This window comes from Dermacentor albipictus, chromosome 5, assembly GCF_038994185.2.
Source record: "Dermacentor albipictus isolate Rhodes 1998 colony chromosome 5, USDA_Dalb.pri_finalv2, whole genome shotgun sequence".
In the NCBI taxonomy this organism is placed as follows: Eukaryota; Metazoa; Arthropoda; class Arachnida; order Ixodida; family Ixodidae; genus Dermacentor; species Dermacentor albipictus.
Window position 1 is genome coordinate 113,034,007 of NC_091825.1, and position 15,823 is coordinate 113,049,829.

A 15,823-nucleotide genomic window follows, 5' to 3' on the forward strand; every position below is an offset into this window, starting at 1 on the left:
ATATGTGGAAAACATGGACCTTTGACGGAAGCTATAGCGCACGAGACAATTCCCTATGAAAAATAATTTGCGCGGATGCAACGGTTAAAAAAAAAGGGGGGGGGGGGGAGTCACGAGAGTGGGTGGAAGCCTGCATCAACCAAGGTGTAAAAAGCTACCCATTTCCATAATTTATAACCAAGGGCGCTAAAAGCCAAACTGACCAGAAATTGTAGTGTCTTCAAGATTAATACGCAAAAGACAAATAACAAATTATTCGACTGTGCAGCAAATGAATGTGAAGCAGAAAGTCGTTAATAGACTCATTGGATTTGACGTCTTAAAGCAACAGTCTTGCTATGCGTCACCGTATACAGTGGTAGATACCTAATTTACCCCGCGGAAGCGTCCTTAACGTTCACCTCAAGTTGTAAGTCTCGCGACCGTTAAAGGATTCCGCTCGCACATGAGAAGCCGGAATGAACCTCTGCTTAGGGAGGCCTACAGTTGAACGTGTGGGTGCTGTGAAAGTATACTGGCTATCAGGCGAAAAGGTCCAACCACATGGGAGCGTTTTTCTTGGGGGGTTTCTTTCAAAACCCTGCATCATTGCCTCTACAGGCGTAAATGTCGGTTTAGGGTGATTACCCAGAGCGACACGCGTTAACGAATTCGAAATAAGTTTAGCGCCGCGGAACACGAGACAAGACGTTGTCCCACGAAGTGTGACAATACGTTACTACCAAATCCGGGCCTGACTTCTTTCGTGCGATTGAATGCAACTCGCAAGGCCAACATCGTTGTACCAAGGACTCTGCTTAACGTGATAGAGTTTGTTAACTCGCTTCTCCTTTCCCCTTATTTATCAAAAATTGAAAGAAAAAAAGTTGTGAAATCAAAAGAACAAAAGCCAATCTCCGTACTCCTAATAATCTAAACCCATGACGCCGGGCGACGCCGACCACGACGCCTCAAACAACGCTCCATGTGGTTAGGGCTCGGACGCCATGGGGGCGGCGGCTCACCTGAGACTTGAGGGCGCAGCTGAGGTTATCCTCATAGTAGCCGTGGTGCGGCGCCAGCCATGCCGGCAGGCAGGAGCGACCAGCGGCGAGCGACGACGAGCGTGCGCTCCCGCCGCCCACCACGGAGCACGCCGTAGTCGCACCGTTCGCGCACCTCCTTTGACGCGCACACAGGGACCCGTCGCCGGTGTCGTCGCTGCGACGACTCCCGTAGTTGTTGTAGCACGTGCACAACTACGCAAGACGCTCAGAGGGGGGAAAACAACGTCGAGCTCGTGCGTGTTTGTAGCGAGCGACTCGGGTCTGGACGACGGCAAGACGAGGTCGTTCACGGGGACATACAGATGCGGGGGCGAAACAACAGAAGGCAAATACGCCGACGACTTCTGTTCTCTCGTCGGCCAGGAACGAACCCTTCGGAAAAATGTCGCGCACCAACGGTCGTCGAAGCTGCAGTCGGGGAGAGACGTTCGGCACGGAGCAACGCGAGTGGGAAAATAAAAGCACTTCTCGCCGAAAAGGCCAGCCAGCCAGGGGCAACACCGGAAAGAAAACAAACGCACGACGAACGGCGACGTCCCGCGCACTGCAACAACCCGCGATACCGAGCGCTCCGAACCGCACTGGATGGGTCACGCGCCACACCGCGCGAGGCCGGCCTTCTTTCCACCTGCGTCGCGAAAGGGGCGGGACCGGGGCTTCGAGGGACGCCTACTTGGGAAGCGCGAGGGGAGGAGCCTCAGGCTCTGACGCGCTAGGGCACCGCCGACCAATCGGACGCCCGTCTCTGGTTCTGCGCTCCGATTGGACGGAAGCGACGTTGAGGGAGAGGGTGTGCCAATCAAGGGGGGAAAGCGCGATTTTTTTTTCTCTTTGATTGACGGATGGGGATGCTGAGAGAAGGACTGCAAAGAGGCCCCCCCGTTGTTGTTTGGAGTGTGCAGATGGGGCTGGCTTTTGAAATGCGGTTCTCTTTAGTGTTGCATTCTATGAATTTATTTTTTTCCCTCTTTACCGAGCGAAGTAGCTTGGAAAGAGGGGGAAGGTCCAAATGAATTGGCGCCCAGAGTTGCAGGCTGTCAGACAAATCGACTGTGCTCTTAGCCGTCCACATTTTCTTTTTTTTTCCTTTTCTTTTCTGTCACAAGAGTCTCCAGGACTGCGCTTGAGATATTTATTCTTTAATGATTGTCTTCAGCCTCGCCTTCTCCCCACGTAGTACATGCCTTGCACAATCAATTCCTAACCCTATGCGCAAAAAAAAGGGGAAACGAAAAAAAAAAATGAAGAGAAGAAATGGGCATTAATGCGTGAAGCAAGTTAGCTGCGGCTTAGTCACACGCCTTATATGCTTGCTATTGTCTTGAAGTGCACACTGCTTTTTGCTTTCCCGGCGTCAGTTCCATAAATACATAGGCTTCTATATTGCGTTCGGATTACAGCATGGCGCATTAATATCAAATGCACGGATATCTTATCATGGGGAAGAAAACAAAAGAGTACTTGAACGTAACGTTACAAACCCTTAACAATGTCACTAAAAGGCAAAGGAGAGGTTGATATTCAAAAAGCCTTCAATATACATATATATACATTCTTGAAAAACCAACATTTTCTCCGTGTTTATGCTGCCCAGCAGGTGCACGCAAAGGTTCTTTCGACACCAATTAAAAAAAAATGCAGGAGGAGCTAGATTTGGGTTCAGTATATTACAAGGTTCCAAACGAATTGTCAGCGAGATTAAAACGAGATCGTAACGTCAGAAACTCCGATCTTGTGAGTCACCTCGCCACGGCAAACTATAAAATATAAGAACGCGAAACTTGCAAAGATTTTGCTGCTCACCCGCAAGGGTGCTTCTCCGCACATAAAGTAAGCCGTGTAAGTAAGCCCACAGTACAGGGGCGTTTTGTTGAATACTGTTTTCGCCGTTTTTACATAACGTGTTGCGCGATTGTCACTACTGTTTGTGCCTAATGAATATTCAGGTCAGGTAAAAATAAAAGGGCTTGCTCGCACTCTGAATATTTAGTAGATGTGCAAAGCCCCACTGCTCTGATCAGTTCAATTTCACGACCACCACTTTCTATCACCACCTTCTGCAACCTGTCCTTCATTACCCTTTCTTTTTTTACTGACTGATATTCATTTTGTTGTTCTTTCGACTATTAATTGATACCCTGTTTTGTTCGTGCATTCATCAGTGAATATAGAAGTATAGCCTCGTAATATTTCACAAGATTTGTCCTGTAGCTTTTTTTTTTGTATTCGTTGACACGAGCCTCATGTACCCTCGTATACCATTCCGTTGTTCTTTAGGCCGCACTTCATGAAAATTATTCGTCACTTCTCTGGCAGCTGGAAATCTTCTTTCTGTTCCACTGGTGAAGTTGATGGCACATTGACCCGTCTTCTACTTACGAGAGATTGCAGCAGAATCGCGCACACCGACTAAAGCAGGGCGCATTATGCGCATCGTGATCGTTAGGATCGGCCAATCCGCGTGACGGACTGGAACGTAACAGAATCGCCGTAAAGTAATGCTCCGAAAATAGAACCACGCAAAGGTTTCTCTTTTCCTTTGCCCCTCTTCTTGGTGACACAGAAATAAGTGCACGTCAACATCAATAGTAGCAAAAAAATAACACGTAGAACACAAAATATACGAGAAAACAAATCTGGCTATTCATTAGCAGAGCAGAAAACTCGGCTAGTCGGTGCTGAATGAACATGACGGGGCTGTAGCGAGAGACGCACAACACAGGCAAACAGAGCTGCGTGTGTGTTTTAACTTGGTCTAGTGTCGTGCATTTCTCGGTGCAGCGCATCACCCACTTCATTTATTCTTATCATTGCCGTACTCCATGCTGACACCTAGCATTTACTCGTCGTCATCTCAATATCTTGCTACGCGTAGCAGGACGATTTCCCGCCTCCTTTGGTAACTATTTTATTTATGTTATTTTTATTTATGAATACTGCGATTTTGTACACAAGATCATAGCAGGTGGGAAACATTGTGTTAAGATACAGAATTACAGACACAAAGAAAACAAAATTGCACATAGAAATTCAACAAGAGAATACAGCGACAAGGTCAATTAAGAACAATCAATTCAAATGCTCTTGAAATGAATGTAATGATGTCTGTCTGACGACATCATCCGTGAGGTTATTCCAATCAGTGACCGTCTCTCTTTCGTTCCTTTATAATCGAACGTTCGACATAGCCCTCTTGTACCTCCTCGAAATGCGCCGCGTTTTCATTTTTTGCTAATCAGCAGCAAACCCATCCGAATAAGTGTATAAAGGCGTTTCTGAGAGTTGATGGAGCGGGCGACACTTCCAAGAACAGCGCAGGGGGTTGAAGACGTTGCACCCGACACACGTACAGCTCGCCGTTGAAAGAAGAAAAACAAGAACAACCGAATAACTAGCTGTTTGAAAACAGGAGGTCTGCGAAGGGACCTCTTTTCGAGTCTTATAGCTGTGGACGTAACATGCCTCTTCTCTTTATATGGCGACTCGTACGAGTTCATTCGCTCCGATAGGGAAAATGCGACAGCGGAAGCGCACGCTCTCTTCAGGCAAGAGAGGCTGGTGCGGAAATATCCCCCCCCCCCGCGCCGCCAATTAAGATATGAGAGATTTCTGACGAGATAACAGGAAGCGCGGAGCTCGACGTCATTCTCGCAAAGTGGAACCCGGCGGAACGCCGACGGCCGGCACCGAAAGCGAATGGGCGGCCGATCGAAGGGGCCGCGCGGTGCCGCCATCTCTCGGCGGGGTGACGAAACTGACGCGGCCGGTTTGCCCGTGGTTTTCCCCCTTTCGCCGGCCGAGCTGCGCTGCGCGGCAGTGCATCACCGAGAATCTTCTACACGCTCGCGAATTTCACCATATACTAATCAGGCTAGTACGTAAAAAAAAACAATAGAAAAAAAAAGATTGCATGTAATCAGTTACTCGTAAACAATCACAGTTTATCGAAGTTTTCTGATTCATCAATCACTTTTTTTTTTATTCAGTAACGTGTACTGTTAGTCGATTGCTTTTTTTTTTTTCGGTAACCAATTGCGTGACATCATTTACTTTAATGACGAGCCAAGCCGTAACTGCCGACACAGCTTTGACCACCCTAATTTGGCAGCTTCCACATACAATCGAACGCTACACTGTCGTGTCACGTAGCAACTTCAAGAAGGCGCCTGTTCAGAAAGGCACGACCCGGGCGCTCAGTTATTGATTTTGCGTCTTTATACGCTCTACAATATGGCCGACAAATTAAATGTTGGCCGACAAATCGAACCGGCTATGGTATGACTAGATAGGAGTAGTCACTTCGGGTGTTGATGGCAAACGAACACCTACGGATTGTTTTCATTTAACTTTTTAACGGCCAGGCCAAGATCAGCTTCTCCGAGCGCCAGATGCAGTTAAGCACTGAGCCTGGTTATCTGGGATTGTAGCTGCGAATCTCGGAGGCCACGCTCCAACGCGCACATTCAGCGAGTTCTCAGATTCCTTGCAGATGTCGTCACATAAAAAGTGAGGGAAGATGACCGAAAAAAAGTTTTTGAAAGGCAATTGTAAGTGAAGATAAACAATGTGTGAATGGCTGAAGAGCATGACTCGAAAGAGCCAAGTCGGCTCGTTCTATGCACTCGCATTAACTTTATTGGTGCAATGTTAAAAGGTTGGAATGAAGTAACGTAAAAGTCATCGATTACATTTTTAGTGCTTGTTCAACTTCCGTGGGGCGGTAATTGGTAACTGTAATCAAACACATCTTTGAAAGAATAATTGTAATTGTAATCGGTTACCTTTTCTTTTTGTCTTAACGTATACAAGTCTGTTTATAATACACTTTACGGTCTCAACAAGACAGCATTCACAGCGGCTTGGCACAGGTGAAGCGAACAAGTTCGTCGCAAAGCTTATAGAAGGAATCAAAGTTCGGAGATTTTTCAAGGATTGCATCACAGGGCCCACCAGCGCAGAGAAGACGAAGACCGAATAGAAGACGGTAGCAATCTTCTTGTCTTCTTTCTTCGTCTTCCCTCTGCTGTCAGCCCAATCGTCGCAATGCGACGTTCGGAAAGGCCGGGTCGCTTTCATTCGTCCAAAAGCGATCGCTTCGGGTCCGTCCGCACGCTGCTCTACTTTTTCAGCTCCGCCACTGTTGGAGTCGCAAAACTGCTGAACCTATCAGCGGTGCAAGAGCAGGACGTCGTCGGAACACGCTGGCGCTGAACCGCATCAATCGCGAGACATTCAGTTGTGGCGACGGGCATGTCGCGATCGCTATAGTGTGAACACGGGTCGCCTTCAGTCGCTCCCTCCTTCGCCGCAATCGTGATCGGTCGCGCGATCTAGCCGGTGCGAATCTCGCCCAACTCCGTGCAGTGTAGTGGGTATGTACGGGTCAACTTATACGGGCACGTACACGGCAGCGTACACGTACGGGTATGCGTGTGGGTCAACCGTAGGGACACGCATGAATGCGCATGGTCTTGTCGCCAACCAACGACGAGAACCAGGAGAAGGGCTCCGGCTCCACCGTTCGCCTCTGTATAAACACACCCCGCGCGACACCAACTGAAGTTTCGCGGGAGGATTAGTAACGAACAATGGGCGAGCCTTTCCTGCCTCTGTATATATAAACTCGTAGCCGGCTTCTCACTAACGACGGGCTAATACGAGCCCTGGCCTTGGCTATACATACACTCGTACGGAGTTGCTGAAGACTGGCACATAATTTACAGCACTTGATTGGGCGGCCATGTTTCGCACTGTTTGAAGAGCGATCGCGATTTCGCCGCGTACAAATGTAATACCTTTTTTTTTTTGCGAATCACAGCAAGAGAACCCGTCGAGTGACGTGCCTTGGCGATCTTCTACAGTAACTAATAATAACAAATTGATGAAAAGTAAAACTACGGAAAAAAGCTTAGTTTCTCTTTCTTTTCTTTTTAGTTTTCACGGGTCTGTATATATATATATATATATATATATATATATATATATATATATATATATATATATATATATATATATATATATATATATATATATAGCCTAATAAAGTGCGGCCTATCATTGTCTCATAAATGTTGTTGCTCACGCGTGACGAGAAAGGGCGAAATGGTACAGTACCGAACCATTTCAGTGCCAGTGCAGTACCAAAGTAGAATACGATCAACTCTTAAAAGGGAACGCAAATGCTCCCGCTTTATCGATAAAAAAAAAAATCAAGCAGACTGACAGGCCGCCTTAGGCTGCGAAATCGATGCATGTCTTATCGGCAGCCCAATAAAACTCAGTGTTCTCTTTGAAAAGCATACTTCTCATTGAACTCATTCTTTTCGTGCTTCTTTGTGTATAGTCTACGATTACTTGCGCGGTCAATAAATGCTATCAGAACGTGTAGTTTACTGCACCTCGCGAGAAACAATGGCAAGCCACGACTCACCCTCATAAGCTCCTAATCGCTGAGAGACAAAGGTATGTGGGTCTCATACTGGCGCTTGCCACCAAGGTTTACCGTATACATGCGCTTACAAGCAAGGGTAATTCTGTGCAGCAATCTTGACTCTCAATGGCGTAACAATAAAAACTCAGCGGGTGCGTGTTGGCAGCGATTCTCGCATGATACGATGAGAACGCTACGTACGCTCACGGTGCAAAGCTACGCGGTCTGCTCGCGAGACGGCGCTAATGACGCTTCAAAAAAAGCGGGATAGACGTCTGGAGCGAGGCGGGAACAACCACCTGCCGTCGGCGGCGCGATCACTCCTTGCGATATCTCGCAAGACAAACGCCGCGGAGTATTTACGCCAGCAGATAAGGGATATCAGATGACGCCTTAAAAACACTCCGCACCTACCACGATCGCGATTCACGGGATGTACGTTTCGTCGGTCGCCGCCGCAGATAGCGGAAATCGTCGCATCAAACCGCATAGCGCCCGCTTCAGCGTCTGCTCAGCATCTGCAGGAGGTGCGTTATAAGGGAGCGGTGGCAGTTCTCATCAGAAAAAGAAGCATTATATACGGAGAGCTCCTCCGAACACGCGAGCAGCTACAGCGCAGGTTACGCTGGCGTCAAAACAGAAACATCGCGTGGGGATCGGCAGTTATCCCGAGACTTCCGCGTGACTGACTTTTTAAAAATGTAGCGAGAGAGTCGTCGACTCGGCCTCGCGTCTATATATATGAACTCTCCGTTCTATATACGTCGCGCGGCTTATGTATACCGCGCAGCAACGAAAACGCGGCACAAAAAAAGAAAACATGAAATACGGCGCAGTGCATGGTGGTGTGGCTTTAGCTCGTCGCGCTGACGCAGCGCGCACTTGACCGAAGAGTATACAGAGGCGCGTGCCAGTTGCACGTTCAGGGCGCCGCGCTTCCACGTAAGTGGCGTGACTGCCCCAAGTTTCAACGGTCCGTCGCGGGCCGTCGCAGTATTTCACGCGCGCGTACTCCAGCAAGGGCTGCGCGTTTACTCGTCGCGTGCATGTGGAGGCTGCACGCGATTATGGGGAAACCTGTATAGTATCACATTTTCTTCCTCTCTCTTTACCTTTCTCTATCTATCTGTCTTTTATTTTTTTAAAGCGTGCGCGCGTATTCTTCCCGCCCGTACTCGCACTGACCGGGAAGAGGGTCGTCGATCGGACAAATAACGAGCAATTACCGCGCCCGTACGAGAAAACCCGGGCCGTGTGTTTTGTTTGATCGCGCGCGCGACTTCTCTGTGTACGCCATGCGGCGGCATCAATTGACGTGGCGATTTTCTTTTTCCTTTTTTTTTCACCGAACGCGCGAGGGACGCGTACGGCGTTGCGGGGCAAAAGCCGCGGCTAACGCACTGCCTGGCGTCACGCCAAGACGCTGTAAAAAAAGGTGCAGCAGCCGGAGCCGAGAGAATTATGTACACGGCAACGTCACGTGGGAAACTGTATAGCTGTACACGTATAAAGGGAACTCAGACATCCACCCGTTCGTAGCAATTGCTACAAAGGAAACCCATACGGGTTCCTCGAAGTATGGAACACGTATATTGACAGTCGTTGTATACGAGAAAAAAAAAAAAAAGGTTGTCGTATTGCGTGAACGGTGATTCTTTGGTGATTAACGTTGACGGCTGTCGGGCGTCCCACATGCTGCGAACTTCCGCGTCACCGTGCAAGTGGCAGGGCAGGGGAAGTGAAGCGGATTCCCTCCCAAATCGGGACACCCGAACAACCAATGTCGGTCTGCACTTATGTTCCCCAGAGCGCACGTAGTGAAGAATGAGCTTTCCGTCGCTCGACAAGATTGGCCGCTTTAGAAGCGTGGGACTGGGTATTGAAGCCCACTTCCCGGAGTATATGTTTGTGAAAAAAAAGAAACATATCGAATGTGTGGTGTAGACGGGTCAGATATTTCATGATGATGATCATAATTTACGGCCATACCCTTTGAAACGGGCCGTGACAAATAGCCACCTAGATTGCTTAAGTCCATCAGGTAAGCTATAATTTTTTTTTCGTTCTAGCATATTTTTTTTTGTATACATCTACTTCATCTTTCATTTTATTCTGTTTCTCAACACTTCTGTATGTACCTTGTACCGCCACCTATGCCTGTAACGGATCTGGTCGTATCAATCTCTCGTCAGCTTTTTTTTTTTTTTTTTCACCAATACTTTAAACATATCTTGCTCATCTCGAGTACTGACAGGTCGATGCTAGCATCCACTTCAAATGCAAGCGCTTCAGGAAGGTGTACGTTTACCTCCGGGTCTCACTGGCTACCTTCGCATACCTTCGTACCTTCGCATACCATGCATTTTCGATGTCAGCGGCACCTAGCGGTGAATCAGAGCACCAGACTGCGTGCTATCGCCTTTATAAAGATGGGCCGCAGTAATTGGAAAAGAATATCACTTTGCATACGAGCAAAGTTCCCCTGGCGTCGCACGTGGCGCCTCAGGCCCGCTCCGTGCCATGATAAAACGCAGGAAGTGATCAGAACCCGTCTGCGATTTGGCATTTATGCGATCAGGCACTTTCTATTTTTTTCATCTTTGTTACCTTTTAAGTATGGTAAAAGGAACAGGGCACAAACGATCCCTTTCCCCTCGCCCAGATAAGATAGATAGATAGATAGATAGATAGATAGATAGATAGATAGATAGATAGATAGATAGATAGATAGATAGATAGATAGATAGATAGATAGATAGATAGATTTCGCTATGACAGTTAAGTTTATACGCACCCGCTCCGTCTCAGATTGCACACACACACACACACACACACACACACACACACACACACACACACACACACACACACACACACACACACACACACACACACACACACACACACACACACACACACACACACACACACACACACAGTGCGTTGACACTGCACCACCCGCCGTCATTTTCCTGTACCACCACGCCAAATTATCACCCCTGCCGGCATCGCATGGTGCCGTGCCTCCTCCTCCTCGTCCCTTGCCTACCCAGATTAGGCGCTGCGCGTGCTAGGAAAAAGTGCTCTGCCCCGCAGGGAAGCACACGACCTTCTTCTCTACCCGCGCGCACACATCTCGTGCGCGTGCTCGGGCGGGGTGGAGAGAGAGAGGCTTAGCTCGGGCGCCGTGGCATAATTTGCCACCCAAGGTCCCCCCCGTTTGGCCAGCAAATAAGCCTGCATGGTCTGCCGTGTCTCGTCGACTTCTCTCGATGTATACCAACTGCACACGTGCAGCTCCATCGAAAAGCGTGGATTTATCGCCGGCGAGCCTCGAAGGCTGCAGGCGTGCACTGCGCTTCCGCTCACATGACGCGTTGTCTTGCAATGCCGAGGCGAACGGGTCGGTGTCTCCACACTTAGCCGGTGGGTGAGCCTTCGATTCTGGTGTACGAAGGATGGGGGCTTCCTTTTCTTCGCTGCTATCTTGTTTAACTGAACATCGACAAGCTTTTTGCACGAGCTGGCGCGTTACGAACCACTATTTCAATTTCATCTCTGGTATTCTATTAATTCAAATAGTTATGTCCAACAAAGTACGGCGCTCGAGGATCGAGATCAGCCAATGCCTGCTGGGCTTTCTTGCAAAGATGGAGCCGCCTTTATTTCAACAGCGGCGACCATGATGGGCAAGCTAGCTGCGCTGTCAGTCATGACTTCAAGAAAGATAAGATATGTGAGCCGCGATAAAAGAAGAGCGAAGGAGGTTCGGAAGTAAATAGAATAACAAAACATTCTATAGAAAATCTGGCGACGAATGTCGCCAGCATTTCGACTACCGTAAAAGCAATCAGTCAGACAATCATCAATCAGTGCGCGAAAAGGAGCAGTTGCAGAGTTAATCGATGGAATTCTAGTGGATAATTGACGCTGCTTCGCGGCTTTGGCTATACGGGAACACCGGGTTGATACGTAGAACATTAAAAAAAATGTTCTTGAACGCGCGTTTTTATTGTACGTTATCTGAGCCCAAATGGCCACTCGCACTGGAATGCGGCCGCCCCGGCCGGGGGTCTGAACCGTTACGTCGACCGTGTGCTCAGCAGGGTGATATGTCGAAGCCGTTTGACTGCATACTGTAAAGAACGGCGGGTTGCACAACAAGACTGCCACCTTGCCACCTGATTACGACAAGGGGTGCAAGACGCGCACCTGCACCTCTCCGTGCTGCAGCTGCGAGGCGTTCAAAGAAGCGACCTTTGCGCTGGAACCCGCCGCCTTCCTCCAGCCCCTTCGACATGGTGACGGGACGAATTCGGTGTGTGGACAATGATTCCAGAGTTCCTCAACGCGGGGCTGATTTGACACGCCTGGAGAAGCTACCGCGGGAAGACTTATTTTTGTGCTTCTCAAGGTTTGGAGTGGCTCGGAACAATGAGCGACGCGCGATCGACAACGTCGATTTTCCGGAACGGCACCACCTTCAACACCGTCGCTTGGGCTTCGGAATGTGTGTGCCTTTGTGTCTGTAAACTGGTCTTCAGAGCAGCTGCGAGTTGGTGATGTGTAAACGAACAGCCGCCGCGTCGTGGACGGGCGGATCGAGTGTATAAAAACTGTGGTTGTGCGATTGTTGGACGCACTTCTCTTGAGCAGTCATGTTAGACTGGTTCACTTCTCTCATGCAGTCCTGTTGGACTAATACTATTTTTCTCAAACAGTCATGTTAGACTGAGTTAATTTTCTGTAAATAAACCCCTTTTTCCTCGTTCTCGATGAGAAGCAGTTCTTCACTTCATCAACGATCTCAGCGTAAATAAGTTGGACGACGGCATGGGCCAGCTACCTTCGAATTCATGCCGTACTCCAATCTTGGCAAAGGACCACGGACGAAAGGATTGAGCCCCCAATCCTGACAACTGGTGGCAGCGGTGGGATGGACTTTGCGACATGGTGCTGTATCTGCGGTGAGTGCTTGGTTTTTGCTTTGACTCTCTAGGCTTCATTTTGTGGTTGTTCTGTTTAGAACAGTAGGGAAGCTAGATTGTTGTGTGTTAGCTAGGTTGTGTTTTCCTAGCTAGATTTAGAGAGCAGAATCAAGGCAGTAAAGCAGCAGTCATGGAGTTAAGGACATTGCTGAGAGACGAGTTGTTGATTGTTGGTGAGGAACTGGGCCTAAATGTACGCAAGGAAATGCTCAAATCGGAATTATTGGAGCTAATTTCCAATCAGGCCAGTGAGCAAGATATTGAGATGGGATTGGAACTTCTCAAAAAGAGAGAGAAACGGGAAAAAGAAAGAGAAGAACGGGACAGAGAAAAACGAGAGAGAGAGGAACGGGATAGAGAGAGAGAGGAACGCGATAAAGATCGCGAGATAACAAAAATGCAACTTGAACTTGAAAACAGACGTTTGGAGTTGTCTCAAGGAAGTGAAGGAGCTCTGGGTCGATCAAGTGAGGCAGAATCGTACCGCATGGACAGGCTATTAAAGCCATATGAGGTCGGGACCGACATAGGCTTGTTCCTAAGCAATTTTGAAAGGACTTGCGAAAAGATGAACTTCGGTCCGAGTACATGGCCACAGCGGTTGCTGTCTATGTTGCCGTGTGAGGCGGCGGAAGTAATCGCCAGATTGAGTGTGCAGGATGCATATGATTATGCGAAAGTTAAGGCTAGTCTCCTGAAGAAATACCGCCTTTCAGCCGAAGCTTTTCGGCAAAGGTTTAGGAGCACAGGCAAGAAAGATAGCGAGGGCTATCCGGAGTTTGCATATAGCTTAAAGGCCAACCTAGTCGAGTGGCTTAAAAGCGCGGAAGCGTACGACAGCAGAGACATGATCATTGAATGCATGTGTCTAGAGCAGTTTTACAAAACCATCCCCCAAGCTGTGAAACTGTGGGTGCAAGATAGAGGTAATGTAAACACTGTGGAAAGGGCGGCTGAATTAGCCGAAGAGTACGCAACCCGTAGAAAGTTGAACGCCGAGGAGGGAAACTGGGACGGTCGAAATGGACCGCGGAAGCCATTTCCGTTCAAAAAGGGTGCGCAAACTAGACGATCCGAGCCTGTAGACATGGCGGAAAAGCCCGCAGAAAAGAGCGAGGAGAAACTTAACGGAGAAACCACACAAAAAGAACAGAAAAGAAAATTCGAATCTGTTAGACCAATTCGCTGTTACAAATGCCACAAACTGGGACATATAGCTGTAAACTGCGAGAAGCCTAGCGTAGTTTTTTCCTACGTGGAGGAAAAGGATGAGAATATGGAACTTTTAAGTCCATATCTCCACGACCTGCAAGTTAATGGAAAACCATGCCGAGTGCTAAGAGACAGTGCCGCCACGCTGGACATTGTCCATCCGTCTTACGTGATGGTAGAGGACTTCACCGGAGAAGTAGCATGGATAAAACAGGTTGTAGAAGAACACAGCGTATGTCTGCCCATGGCCAAAGTCAAAATCAGTGGACCATTCGGGGAGCTAGAGACTGAGGCTGCAGTTTCCAAATTTTTGTCACTGCAGTATCCCTACATCTTTTCGAATCGTTCGAATCAGTTACTGCGTGACAGAGGGCTCAAACTGGGAGAGGGCATAGTACAGGCATTGACCCGAGGCCAAGCTCGTAAGATCGCGGCGCTTTCGGCTGAAAAGGCTCAAGCTCCTCCAGCTGAAGCAGAAAAGGGGATAGCTTCAATACCCGAATCCGAGCTAGGCCCGAGGGACAAAAGAACAGTTGAGGAGAGCCTGCCAGTTGACCAGCTCAATGAGAGCGTAGCACTAGAGTGTCAGAGTTCTAGCCTGCAGGAAGAGCATGCAGACGCGCTCCCAAGCGAGACAGGGTCGTTGTTATCACCGGCCTCAAAGAACTTTGATCAACTCTTACGCGTGGATAGAGAGTCACTGGCAGCTGAGCAAAAGAATGATGAGAGCTTAGCTAAATTACGTGACACAGCTAAAGAAGGCATTGCTAGGCGCAACGTAACGATACATGAGAGAGGAGGATTGTTGTATCGGCATTACAGAGATCGAAAGGGTAAGATTTTAGATCAGTTAGTCATACCTACTAAGTATAGGGAGGACCTTTTTAGTCTTTGTCATGGAAATGGGTGGTCCGGCCACCTAGGCATAAACAAATCAAAGGAAAGATTGCTTATGGAATACTACTGGCCTGGCTGTTTCAAAGATGTAGAAAACTTTGTAAGATCATGCGACGCCTGCCAGCGTTCTGGTAAACCAGGAGAGACTTGGAAAGCTCCACTGAAGGTAGTGCCCTTAATAACAGAGCCTTTCAGACGGCTTGTAATAGACACGGTAGGGCCTCTTCCAAAAACAAAATCAGGCTACCGGTACTTGTTTACCATGCTGTGTCCGGCTACCAAGTTTCCAGAAGCAATCCCTTTGAAAGAGCTCAGCTCCACTGAAGTAGTAGACGCGCTTTTGACAGTGTTTGCACGAGTTGGGTTTCCAGCCGAAATTCAGGCAGATCAAGGGTCAGTATTCACGAGCGCACTGACTTCCACATTCTTGCAAAAGTGCGGGGTAAAGTTAATACACAGTTCTGTCTATCACCCTCAGTCAAACAGTGTAGAGAGGTGGCATTCGGTGCTTAAGCGAGTTTTGCGTGCGCTCTGTTACGAGCACAAGGAGGACTGGGAGAACTGTCTGCCGGCAACTTTGTTTGCTTTGCGAACGGTTCCACATGAAGCGACAGGGTTCTCACCAGCAGAACTAGTGTATGGAAGGACACTCCGTTCTCCACTGAGAATGTTAAGAGAGATGTGGGAGGAAAGAGGGGAGAGTCCAACCGTGGTTGAATACGTGCTAAATTTACTGGAACGGCTAAGCGCAACCCGAGAACTAGTCGGAAATAACATGGAAATAGCTCAAAGGAACGCCAAATTCTATTACGACAACAATGCGAGGCTTCGTACGTTTGAAGCCGGCTTAACGATGAAAGCGGAAAAGTGTAGGTTTGGTTGTTCGCAGGTTACTTATCTGGGCCATGTTGTCGGTCAGGACATGAGACGGCCGGCTGAGCTGAAAATAGCTACGATTGGAGATTTTTCTCAGCCGCGCCCGAAAACGGACGTTCGTTCATTTTTGGGACTTGTGGGGTACTATCAACGGTACATTCCGAATTACTCACAATTGGCAAGTCCATTAACAGACGCCCTCCGAAAGGGAGCACCGAGTAACGTACACTGGGATAAGGACAAAGAGAACGCTTTTCAAAGTTTGAAAACGCTATTGGTTTCTCGCCCTGTGCTTCGCGCGCCAGACTACACAAAGGAATTCATAGTTCAATGCGACGCAAGCGACAGAGGTATGGGCGTGGTACTTAGTCAAG

General features: G+C 48.4%; 2 protein-coding genes across 5 annotated transcripts in view; one reads left to right on the forward strand and one right to left on the reverse strand.

Annotated features, from left to right (window-relative positions):
• Positions 1-15,823, forward strand: part of LOC135897048 (uncharacterized) — a 493,987-nt gene that overhangs the window by 282,218 nt on the left and 195,946 nt on the right. The gene's annotated exons all lie outside the window — the stretch shown is intronic.
• The window catches only part of LOC135897047 (transcription factor GATA-3-like), a 241,240-nt gene that overhangs the window by 124,176 nt on the left and 101,241 nt on the right, over positions 1-15,823 (reverse strand). Inside the window, exon 1 of one of the 4 annotated variants that reach the window (XM_065425613.1) lies at positions 1,005-1,616. The exons of the other annotated variants lie outside the window; for them this stretch is intronic. The gene's annotated coding sequence lies outside the window, so the exon portion shown is untranslated. Of the gene's footprint in view, positions 1-1,004; positions 1,617-15,823 lie in introns of those variants that run through there. 4 annotated transcript variants of the gene reach the window in all.